The sequence below is a fragment of the Phodopus roborovskii genome, unplaced genomic scaffold, assembly GCF_943737965.1.
Source record: "Phodopus roborovskii unplaced genomic scaffold, PHOROB, whole genome shotgun sequence".
Classification (NCBI taxonomy): Eukaryota; Metazoa; Chordata; class Mammalia; order Rodentia; family Cricetidae; genus Phodopus; species Phodopus roborovskii.
The window spans coordinates 1,682,720-1,695,247 of NW_026125700.1; the positions used below are offsets into that span (position 1 = coordinate 1,682,720).

At 39.5% G+C, this 12,528-nt stretch overlaps 1 protein-coding gene across 1 annotated transcript in view; it reads left to right on the forward strand.

Annotated features, from left to right (window-relative positions):
* The window catches only part of Ocrl (OCRL inositol polyphosphate-5-phosphatase), a 486,659-nt gene that overhangs the window by 156,113 nt on the left and 318,018 nt on the right, over positions 1 to 12,528 (forward strand). The window lies entirely within an intron of this gene.

Consider the following 12,528-nt stretch of genomic DNA (forward strand, 5'->3'; position numbering starts at 1 on the left):
CTTTTCCCACTTTCCCTGGATTGCTTAACTCTTAAATTTTCTATGGCCTCTAGAATTTGATTCATCTATAATCTCTCTATTTATCATTTTATGTGTATTTCCAAAGGACAATGTCAGTACGTTTTCCTGTGGTTTAGAAGTATTTGCAGAAGCAATTGTTGTAAGCCTTTAGTAAAATATGTCATATCTCATGGATGCTGTCCAAAATATTTAATAACCATATGGCCATGACACAGACTAAAATGAATGCATGAAAACACTATATTTTTTATCTCTTGCTACCACCAACCATGAGGTTGTCTGCCAAGCCCTTTCTCTGACATCATAAAACAATTTGTCCCCCAAACTTTGTAGTCATTAATCCACTCAATAAATACTTACTAATAAGCCCAATTTTCCTTACATTTAAGTATTGTATTGGAACAGTGTTTCTCAGGCTTCCACTTTTTGCATTTACAGAAGGATAATAGTCCTTATAGACTAAACTATGCATTGTTGGGTGTTTAGAAGCAGATTAGTGACTACCCTAATTGTCACCATAGAACCTACATCCAGTAACTGGGGGAAGCAGATGCAGTGACCCACAGCCAAGCACTGGGATGAGCTCTTGGAGTTCAGTTGAGCAGAGGGATGAGGGATCACATGAGCAAGGTAGGGGTGAAGATGATGATGAGGATGACCACTGAGACAGCTGACCTGAGCTAATAGAAGCTCATGGACTATGGACTGACACCTAGGTAATCTGCAGGGGACTGAGCTAGGCCCTCTATGTGTGGGTGACAATTATGTGGCTTGATATGTTGGAGGGAGTGACCTTGGCAGTGGGATCAAGAGTTATCCTGGGTGCATGAACTTACTTTTTGGAGTCCATTCCCTGTGGAGAGACACCTTGCTCAGTCTTGACACAGTGGAATGCCTCAATTTGGAATGCCAGACCTTGTTGACTCCACAATGGAGGCCTTACACCCTCTGAGGAGTGGATGGGGGCTGAGAAGCAGGGAGGTGGGGCAGGATTAGGATACAGAGGGGGAACTAGGATTGGTATGTAAAATGAAAAAAAAAAAAAGAAGCATATCTAGGCATTCCCCCACTAGATACCATTAGAAACCTCTCTCCAGGTAGAGATTCTTTTATTGTTTATTTAAATTAAAAACAATCTTATTTTACATACCATTCCCAGTTCCCTCTCCCTCCAGTACTCCCATTTCCCCCACCATACCTCCATCCCAGGCCCCATCCATTCCTCAGAGAGGATGAGGCCTCCCATGGGGGATCATCAAAGTCTGTCACATCATTTGGGGCAGGATCTAGGATCTGCCCATGTATCTAGACTGAGAAGAGTATCCCTCAATAGGGAATGGGCTCTCAAAAGCCAGTTCTTGTACTAGGGATAAATCCTTGCACTGCCAGTGGGTCCATAGACTGCCACGTCCTCCTATCTGACACCAACATTCAGGGGGTCTAGTTTACTCTTAGGCAGGTTCCCCAGCTGTCAGACTGGGGTCCATGAGCTCCCCCTTGCTCTGGTCAGATGTTTCTGTGGGTTTCCCCAGCAAGGTCTTGACCCCTTTGCTCATCACTCCTCCCTCTCTGCAAATGGACTCCGGGAGTTCGCCTTAGTGCTTAGCTGTCAATCTCTGCTTCTGCTTCAATAAGCTACTGGATGAAGGCTCTAGGATGGCATATAAGGTATATTATTCATTATAGGGGAAGGGCATTTAAGTTAGCCTCTCCACAATTGCTTAGACTGTTAGTTGGGGTCATCCTTGTAGGTTCCTGGGAATGTCCCTAGTTCCAGGTTTCTTGTTAAGCCCATAATGGCTCCGTCTATTATGGTATCTCTTTCCTTGCTCTCCTCTGTTCTTCTTCCAACTAGACCTTCCTGATCCCTCCTGTTCTCCACCCCCTCCCCTTATTCCATCCTCGTTCTCCTTCCTCCCACCCTCTCCCCACATGCTCCAAATTTACTCAGGAGCTATTGTTCCCTTCCCCTTCTCGGGGGTCCATGCATGTCTGTCTCAGGGTCCTCCTTGTTTCTTAGATTCTCTGACCTTCTCCCCCTGCTTCCCTCCTGTTGGAGGTCCTTAACCAGGGCATGTCACATCCCCACCCCACCTGCCAAAACCCCAGAGACCTGGGGACAGTAGCTAAACCATTCTGCACCACATCTGCCATCACTGGAGCCTTGGCCCCGCCCCCCACTGGATCAACCACTTAAGTCACAGGCTTAACCTACATCAATTGGAGATGAAGAAACCCCCTGAATCACAGGCTCCACCTGCACCCACTGGAGGAAGAAATGTGTAGATGACAGTATAAGAACACATTCAACAACATAAAGAGTAATATGACACCACCAGAGTCTAGCAGTTCTACACAAGCAAGACTTACACATCCCAGAGCAGATGAAGCAGAAGAAAACAACTTTAAAAATAACCTTATGAAGATGATAAAGGACCATAAAGAGGAAATGAGAAATTCCCTTAAATAAATGGGATAAATGACAAACAGAAAATGGGAGAAATTGAAGAAAAGACAAACCCAAAAAATGCAAGAAATTAACAAATCTCTTAAAAGAAAGCAAGGAAAGCCAAGAAAAAACAATCAAACAGGTGAAGGAAACAATTCAAATAGTTGAAGACTTGGAAGCTGAAACAGAGGCAATACAAAAAGAAGCAAACTTAGAGAATGCCGGAAATACAAAAGCTGGGTAAATGATCAGGATCTACAGATGCAAGCATAACCAACAGAATACAAGAGAAGAAAAAGAGAATCTCAGGTGCTGAAGATAAGCTAGAGGAAATAGATTCATCGACCAAAGTAAATCTTAAATCCAAAAAATCCTTCACACAAAACATCCAGGAAATGTAGGACACCATGAAAAGGCCAAACCTAAGAATAATAGGCATAGAAGAAGGCAAATAAGCCCAGCTCAAAGGTGCAGAAAACATATTCGACAAAATCATAGAAGAACATATTCGACAAAATCATAGAAGAGATAATTTTTTTAAAATGACTTTAGACACTGACAGAATCCCCTAGATAACATCATTCCTACTTGAGAACCACTGTGTTAGATGTTAAAGACATACAAAGCCAAATAAACAACATCTATTCTATTGATGTTATCAGTCTCAGTTAATATTGTATTTAATATACTGGTTGAGTAGCCTAAAGTACATTTTTGTTATTAAAATTTTATAAGCTAAATATTAAATCTTCACCAAAAGTTATATAAAAACATTTATCTTGAGAACCTTGGCCCTAAAAGATACACAGGTAATGAAAAAATAGATCAATGCTTATGTTTCATAAATAGAAATTGAATCACAATTGCACCTTTTAAATGTGATAGTCAAGTCCTAAAATGAAATTTTTAAAAAATGTGGATAAATACAAGTACACTTCTCCTCTGACAGAATTTAAAAGCTCAAAATAATTTTAACCTTATTGAATTCTAAATATATACAGTCTCCACAGATTTAAACATCGACTGAGACCATGTATGTAAAGGAATCAACCAAGGTTTTTTTTTGTTGTTGTTGTTGTTATTTTTGTTTTGTTTTTTGTTTTTTTTAAATATGGTTTTTAGGTTAGCATACAAAGTAATGGTTTTCATTATGGTGTATGTGTTTGTGTGTGTGGTCATGTTTTGTTCTAATTCATCCCCCCCACTACACTCCAGAGCCCACTTACCTACCACCTATTCTGTTTTTCATGAATTTCCCTACCCCATTTAAACATCACAACAAGCCTTTGAGGAAGGCATTGTTAGAATCTAACTTTTAAAAGTAAGTGAACTGAGGTGAAAAAAAAAATTAAATGGTCTAGGACCAACAGATAATTCAGTAATGGACTCAGCAACCAAATTCTATATCAACATGTAGCACCACTTAAATAATGGTGAAAGGAAGAGAAAGAATTAAGTGGATCTTTCATGAAGTCCAATATAGTTCCATGGAGGAAAAGATGAGTATTTTCTTTCATAAGTGTCTCAGTCACTTTGGGACATGAATGGAATCCACCTTGGCATCAGGTGTCACATACCCAAGGTGTAGCTTTACTGGATGATCATCAAAGACTCAAAGGGAGGATAAAAATTACACAGTACAAAATGACAAAATGAAAAACCACACCCCCATGAGGGAAAGGGGTTTAGAGAAACAGTAACAAACACATTGGTGGCCTTCCACAAAAGAAAAAGCAGATAGCAGGCCATAGGAGATGGCTCACTGGGTAAAGGACTTGTTACACAAGCCTGAAGGTTCACAGGCTATACCAGAACTGCACAGTAAAAGCCTATTAATAAGGCTACCACAAACACTGGATAAAGGAATACAAGACACAGAGAAAGCAAACTGTAAATGAGCTAGAAGATTCCTTTTTCCTGGGTAGCACTCATTGATTCTGAAGATGCTAGGCAGGCTCTTCAGGGATTAATGTGATCAATAGTCCAGCCAACTGTAGACTATTTGCTTAAAACTGACCTGCCTTTCAAGGTATGCCACTGGTACAATAGTGTCATAAATGGTCTTGGACTAACCAACTTCTCCCTGATTAGCTTTAAGCCCCCCTCCATGAGAGAGTACATGTTACTTGTTACTGTAACACTAGTCAGAAGCTTAAGGGACTCTCAAGCCTTTTAGGGAGTCTACTCCTGATTCTTACGTACATGAATGTGTATTTAAACTGCCTTGTAAACACTGGTGTTTATAGTCATACACTAGTGCAGCTCTCAGCCTTGTTCAGAGAAGCCTCTTTTGCCAATGGGCATCTATCAAAGCAAGGAGTCATAAGTAGTCAAAGTTGTTTTAAAAAAAAAAAAAAAAAAAACCGCTGAGTCCTCAGTCCAAAGTGGAACATTTATGGTACCCACTCAAAAAAAAATATCCCAAGGGACATAGTATGACAGGGGGTTGAAGGACTGTGATAGCTAAAGATGAATATGAGTGTGGAGTGGTAATATCTTCTAGATATGGTGTAATTATTAAAATCATTAATACACAAAAGTAATGAATGTCTGTACAAGGAAGTGGGTGGATGGAGACAGAGACAGACACACAGAGAGAGGCACATGTTGGGAGGGAGAGAGAGAGAAAGGAAAGGAGGGAGGGAGGGGGCTAGGGAGGGAGGGAGGGAGGGGAGGAAGAATGAAGATGGAGGAAGAAAGGGGGAAGAATAGGAGTGCCATGAGGATGAAAGGGATGTTGGAAAGGGGGTGAGGAGGGGTGGGATGCAAATGAGAGTTTAGTGGGAGAGGAAGAATGTGATCATAGTGCATTGTATAAAGGACAGTATTGCCAATTTTTTTAGGTCAGGAATGGCAGCACACATCTGTAATCTCAGTAGGGGATGGGGATGAAATAGGCAAATGCTAGAAGACTAACTGGACAGCCAGTCAAGCCAAGAGAGTTTGTGGTTCAGTGAGAACACCTTGCCTCAAACAATAAGATAGAGAAACAATTCAGGAAGTGGTCTCAATATCAGGATCCATGTGCTTCACAAATTAATTTACCACCCCTGCCACATACACACATAGCATACATAAAAAATTCCAAAGAGCAATGACAACAGTTTTTATTTATGCTGATGGTTAAAAACAAGCAAACAATATAATATGCATGGCACTTCACTTTGAGGAATTAGAAGTGTATTTGTCTGAAGTGGTTAAAAGGGGGTGGGTTATCTGAAGCCAGATGGAAAGTGTTCTCGTTAAATGTGGATAGGTATGTCTAGTAGACCTTCAGGTGTATTTTATATATTACCTGCAGCTCAATGGAGTTCTGTGAAATTTTCTATATTCATCTCATGCTTCTTGCTGATGGAATCATGCTCAGGCAAACGCAAAATTCATGTCATGCTCAAACTGTCCCATAATATATCAATAGCAGTGGAACAAATTCACATTTTCAAAATGGATATTATAATACAACTAACTTACAGCTGTTTAGCTAGTAAGAAGGTGGAAGACAGTGGCAGTACAGAGTGTTATCAAGGACATTCAGCCTCTAATAAAATCCCCATGCCTCCACCCTGTGTTACTATTAAGGCTTACAACTATAACTAAAAGATATCACCTTTATATATTTGTCCCTTTGTTTCAAAAGCCTAAAAATAAAATAGCAGAAGCTGCATGGTCTGCTCATCTTCCAGTACAATCACCCTGGACCAGCTGCCTTCCCAAGCCATAAAGGACAAAGGAGGCTTCAGACAGCTAACTGACACTAAGAGAACCTTCTCAGAGACCAGTATTTAATGACTAAGCACACAGAAATGAACAGAAAAACAGCCCTGAATATCCTTTTTCTTTTGGTTTTCGAGACAGGATTTCTCTGTATATCCCTGGCTGTCCTGGAACTCACAGCGATCTGCCTACCTCTGCCTCCTAGGTGCAAGGAATAAAGGCGTGCGCTACCACCACCCAGCCCTAATATCTATCTTAATGACTTCCCTTGCATTAGTGCTTCTCCATATGTGATTCCTTCTACCCAGAGTAATCTCACCCCATTCCCAACAGAAGTGGTTTGAAAAGTACAATCACTCTTTCCTATCTACAGAGGGGACTGAAATCATTTAGGGAAAATACAGAAAGCTCTAAAGGTCAAATTTTAAATTTGTGATACAGCATGTAAGGATATTTCAGAAATGGTGCTAAGTACTATTCAATTGACTGGGATGAAATGATAGTTGAGCATCCTGGCCGTGGCCCACTGAAGTCCTCAGAACCTCTCCAGTCCATTCTGTTACTACACACCCATCTCTTCTGTGTACTGTATAATCAGGCCTAGGAGAGTTTTATCTATATGTTACCAACATTTGTTCTTATTGTTATTATCATGGAAACAATACACTGTGCCAACTATTTTCATGGCATCTTGTTGTTTTCAGTATTATAAGTAATCTGGAAATGGCTTCAAGTACATGGCAGCATATGTATTGCTTCTGTACAAACACTGTGCATAAGAGACTTGAAGATCTAAAAATCTAGGAATCCTTGTGACAACCTGGAGGCAGCCCCATATGGATACTAAGGAACTATTATACATTCACAAATCAGCTACTACTCTACTTCAAAAGGTAGAATTTAAGTAATTGTTCTTCTATGTAATTTTCAGCTGTGCCCTTGTTTAAAACCAATGGTGGAGTGCAACAAGAAAAGAAAAAGCATTAGACATCAATCAAACCCTCCTTTTTAGGCCAACTGCACTAGAAAGCCAACATTCCCTCCCTTCAGGTTTAGTTCCCACAGGCTCCGGTTATCAGTCGCTGTCACTATTATACCAGAGTAGCAGCAATCAAAAACTAAAAGGGGAAACTGGATAGGGGGAGTTCTGTACTCTCAGTGTCAGGACTTCCTCTAGTCTTTGATTCATAATTAGATCAATTCTCTTAGATCACTCTCTATCAGCACTCTGAAGTGTACTACACGGGTTTCAGAACAAAGTTTGAGTCAGGACATGCCAAAAGGAAAACAAATGCTGTACAGGAACACAGGACATACTTGATGCAGTGGCACTGTTGAATGCTGGCACTTCCTCAATTTGCCACTATTGTCCTGCGTGTTCAATTCATCCCCATCTCATTTTCTAGCTTTATACAGTGGGGACGAGAGGACAGAATGGGCTTTATCCATCTAATCCTGAACTTGTGCCCCATGGTTGATGCTGTAAAACAATCATCTCATTTTGCTGTTCTGTCTCTTCCCAGATAACAGAGGACTTGTATAATAGCATAAGGTTTGACATAACTATTCCAAGATAGATAAAGGCCTTAACCTTTGAAACTTACCCACACCTGCAGTCCAAAATCAAGGAGAAAGATTTGGCAGATATAGCCAGAGCCTATAATAATGGCTATGGGCTCAAATGCCATCTTCGGCAGTGTCATTTTTACCACAAAGGGCTTCTGATCGCATGGAAAAGATTTTAGAAACAGTAAAAAAAAAAGGGGGGGGGAGACATGAACACACACACACACACACACACACACAATATTCCATCAGCTTTACAGTAAGCACAGAGGAAAAAGAAAAAAAGGCATTGCCCCTGCTCTCAAGGCACTATTGCTAGTTATTACTTGTAATAACTAGCAATTTAAAACACTAGCCCATACTGAACGATAAAAAATCAATACCTGCCATAAGAGCATTTTTAATTGTGCATAATCCTGTAGCAGTTTAAAGAAGACACAAATCACTGTAACCTAACACAGTCATAACAAAGGATGAGTCAGGATTCACTGTGGGTCTTAAATCATGGAATAGGGTAGAATAAATATGTGTGTTTCTAGTAAAAATTAAGCAGTCTAGGCAAAAGTGCAATGACAGTATATAAATAAGAAAGGAGCTTGCGGAAAGAAAAAAAATCCAATTGGTGAGCTGTAGATGGCACCCTGCCTTATACGTATCGTAGCAATCTGGCCATAGTATCAAACAATATTAGAGGTTCAGGGCCAGGGTCTATCTTCATGTACCTAACCTTATCCATATCTTACCCAAATTTACATACACACACACACACACACACACACACACACACACACCCCTTGCCTTCTCTTTGGCCATATTGTCCCATTCAGAATTTTATCAGAACTTCACTATTCAACAATTTATCAAGACATATCAGAGAAGAAGACTCTGCTGAGGTTGTTAAGACAGCACATGGAAATAGCTTTTGTACAGAATAAAGCAAAGAAAGGGAAACTCAGGCCCCCATAATGCATAAACACCTAATGACATCAACTGATCCCTTGAATGGTCTTTCTGAAGTCACTTCCCATTAAAGGATAAACTCTGTAAGCTGACTGACTTAAACTTCCTTTTATGTGTCATCAAGAATCTTAGGTAATGTAACTTTTCCACATGTTTCTTAAAACTGGTTAATCATAGGTTGGGATATAACTCAGTGGTAGAGTATGTGCCTAGCACACACAGGTCTTGGGTTCAACATCCAACTCTGTTAAAAACTAAAGCAAACTGGTTAATAAGCAAAATGTCTTATAGTCCTCAAATTTGTGGCACTTGTTTATTTCTGAAGCAGCTCATTGCATCAGTAGCCCCAATGCAATCTTCCTCCTTAAACTGAGTCAACATTTGCATGTATTTCGCTTTGACTTCAAGATTCTTATTCTTACTTCTGGAAACAGGACAAGAGAAATACCTGTAGCCCTTTCATTTTAGGGCAACTTTCTGTCATCTCAGAGACCCAGCATACCCAAGTCCTTTAGCATTCCTCGCATGACATAGTTGACATGACTCTAAGTCTCCTTATCTTTCTGGTCACTGCTGTAGTTTGTATGAGGTGGTGTTTCTACAAGGTGTTGTTCAAGGTTAAGGGAACTATTTGGTTGATAGTCTGATCAATATGCATAACAGTCAGATCACCAATTACATCACACTCCATTATCACAGGAATTTTCAGTCTTGGTCTCCTACCAAGCCCAACTAGGAAATTCTAAAAATACTGAGTCCTAGGTCTCACCTGCAGAGTTTATGCATTTGATCAGTGTTGAAATCCTGGATAGTCAGTTACATAAACTACTATATTAATGGGTCTTGATACAAAACCACATCTCACAGCCTACTTATTTGAGCTTATTAAACACTAACACCATCTAACTTCTTGTCATGATCTCTGATAAGCCATACTTTATATTTTAGAAATCAATGTTACTTTACACGTATGCCTACTAAATTTCACTTTAAAGATTCAGCCTATTTACCAAGCTTGTAAAAATCTATGTAATCCTAAATCTAGTCTCCACCTTATTTATTATCACTATACAAATATGAGATACAAATATCAATCTCTCTATAGATATACATACATAATTTCAGCCAAATCATTAATAAAAATAGCTAACAGTGCAGGGTTGAGGAAATAACATATCAAGATCTGTGTCTATGCATTTTATTAGGAAGTTATTTCAAGAAACTACTGACATGTGAGGCCACAAATCTTTACACATTCCATAAATATATCATAAAAATCTTGCTTAATGACAGGATGAGAGACGCAATAGTCTAGGCTACTGTTCCAGTTTGCTTCTCAGTTCTGTGATAAAACACTGACCAAAACCAACTTTAAAAGGGAAAGGACTTATTTAGGGTAAGGGCTTATTTTAGATCATAGGTTACAGTCCATCATCAAAAGAAGGTGAGTAAGGAATGTAGATACAGGAACTGAAGCAGATACCATGATAGATTCCTATTTATTTACTTGCTCTTTGTAACTTGCTCAACTTGCTTTCTTATATATCTCAGGACCACTTGCACAGGGTGGTACCTCCCACAATGGACTGAGTTCTCCCACATCAACCATTAATCAAGAATATACCCTATAAACATGATACTGGAATTCCTCAAGCTGAGGTTCTTTCTTCCTAGGTGACCCTATTTTATATCAAGTTGACATAAACTAACCACCAATATCACCATTCAACAACTCATATCAAATAAGCAGATGAAGCTTATATTACACAACTTCTCAATAAACCTATGCTAATACCCACTGGTCTCTGATGACTACAAGCTATATTTCAATAAAAAAAAATTATTTGACTATGAACTGTATTTTCATAAAATTTTCAACAATCAGTATCTAAAATTGACAGCCAACTTGTCAGTTTGTGGCTCCTAATTACTCTTAGCTCCATTCGAAAAAAAAGAAATCTCCTTTACCACTTCATGTCTTCTTGTTAATGAACAGAATTCAGTGAATTTCCTTCACTGTACTAATGCATAAAAGAATCCAGAAACTAATGTTTATGATTCTAACATCTAAGGTGTACCTTTCAGAGTTGCAATAGCTCTGCCCTATTGCAAACTGAGATACATATCCTTCCCCGACTTGCTGCTGCAAAACTGAGCACTGGCAATATTAGAAATAATCAAAACATCCCATTAGAGAACTAAAGAAAGGTTCCTTTTCCCGTATTGGCTCAAGTCTTTTCCTTCTTTGTTCAATATATTCACTGTCATTGTGCATCTGTGGTAGTGGTTGCCAGAGTGAGGATGGGCAGGGGAAAATCTGTGTCATCAACTTTTATCTGTGGCTATACTGTAACTTTTGAGTGTTTTGCTGTTTTATCATTCTCTTTGAGCTGGGAGCAAAGAGAGCCCACATTATTATTTAGCAGGAACTGCAATTGGAGAGTCTGGGCAGCAAGCAGAATGAGAAGCTGAAGAATACCCTTTTGTTCTCACACAGCTGCTTGCTTTTTACCTCTCTACTTCATATGTTGAGAACTTGCCTGTGAAAGGCTTTCATGTCTCTGCCCCTCCCTCTTGTGTTCTCTATTTCCTTTCTCTGCTTTCTCCTTTTCTGCTTCTCAGATATGTTGCTGTGTTATGATCTCATTGTAAGCTTGCCTCTCAATATGATCAGAATTCATTTTTGTCAGTTTCATTCCAATTAGATAGAATGGAAATCGCATAAGCCACTCTTTCCGGTAAGCCTGGCTGGTACTAAGAGAAAGGGTTGATAAGCAGCCTCTTCCATGCCGCCATTCCTCAGCTCCTACTCTAGGGCATCTGCTACTTACACAAAACAACACCCTACCATCCCTGAACCTGCTGTTACTCTGTGTAAAGTGCATGTGCCTGCCTGATATCCCCTGTATGGAGCTTGGGAATGTGTCTCTGATGTAGGAGGCTAAATACTGGCCTTGGCCTACACAGATCCATCATTGACTTGCTACTTGCTGTGATTCATTACTCAGCCATCCAATTTCATTGCCCCTATAATTTTACCTAGAGGTTAAGAGCAATAACGAGGAGGAGGAAGAGATGTAGGGAGAAGAGGAATATGAAGTGGAGAAGTGAATTAGCCTGGTAAGATTTTTATGAAGATTAAAATTGTGGGGGAATTTTGAAAGTCTTTTATCTCCATACTGAAAAGAGTAGGCTGCAAAATCTTAAAGCTATCATATTTGGGGTAAATGTGTATGAAATATAAGCAATATGAGTAATGCTTTATAAAATAGTTAATGCAAGTGAGCCACTATAAAAACATGCACATATACATACATGTATACATCCATATGTAGACACAGACACACACACACACAGGCATCCTAAGAATTGTTCCATCTAACTTTGAAGCCATAGCCCAATCAAGGGAGACTCCAGTATAAGGAACATTGAATACAATGTCATGAACACTGGGATTTACCCTTAACTAAGCCATGAACTTATTCTTTAACCTTGGACAAATCATCCCTACAGGTAATAAACTAGGCCACGCCTGCAAAAAATTTCCTCTCATATGCTGAAACTAATAATATAATGGGATACAGCAGGAGTGGTAACACCGAGACATTTCCTATACTAGTCCCTTAATAAACATACAAGTAGAGATATTGGCTCCCATATCAATCACCATAGCCAGTCCTACTTTCATGTTTATTCAGTAGGCTGGTGTCCCACCAATGTAGATGAGGGTATAATGAAAATGAACACCTAGTATTTCATCACTTCTGGATGCCTATCACCTTCAACAAAGTGATAAGTGTTAATGGTTTTGATTCCAA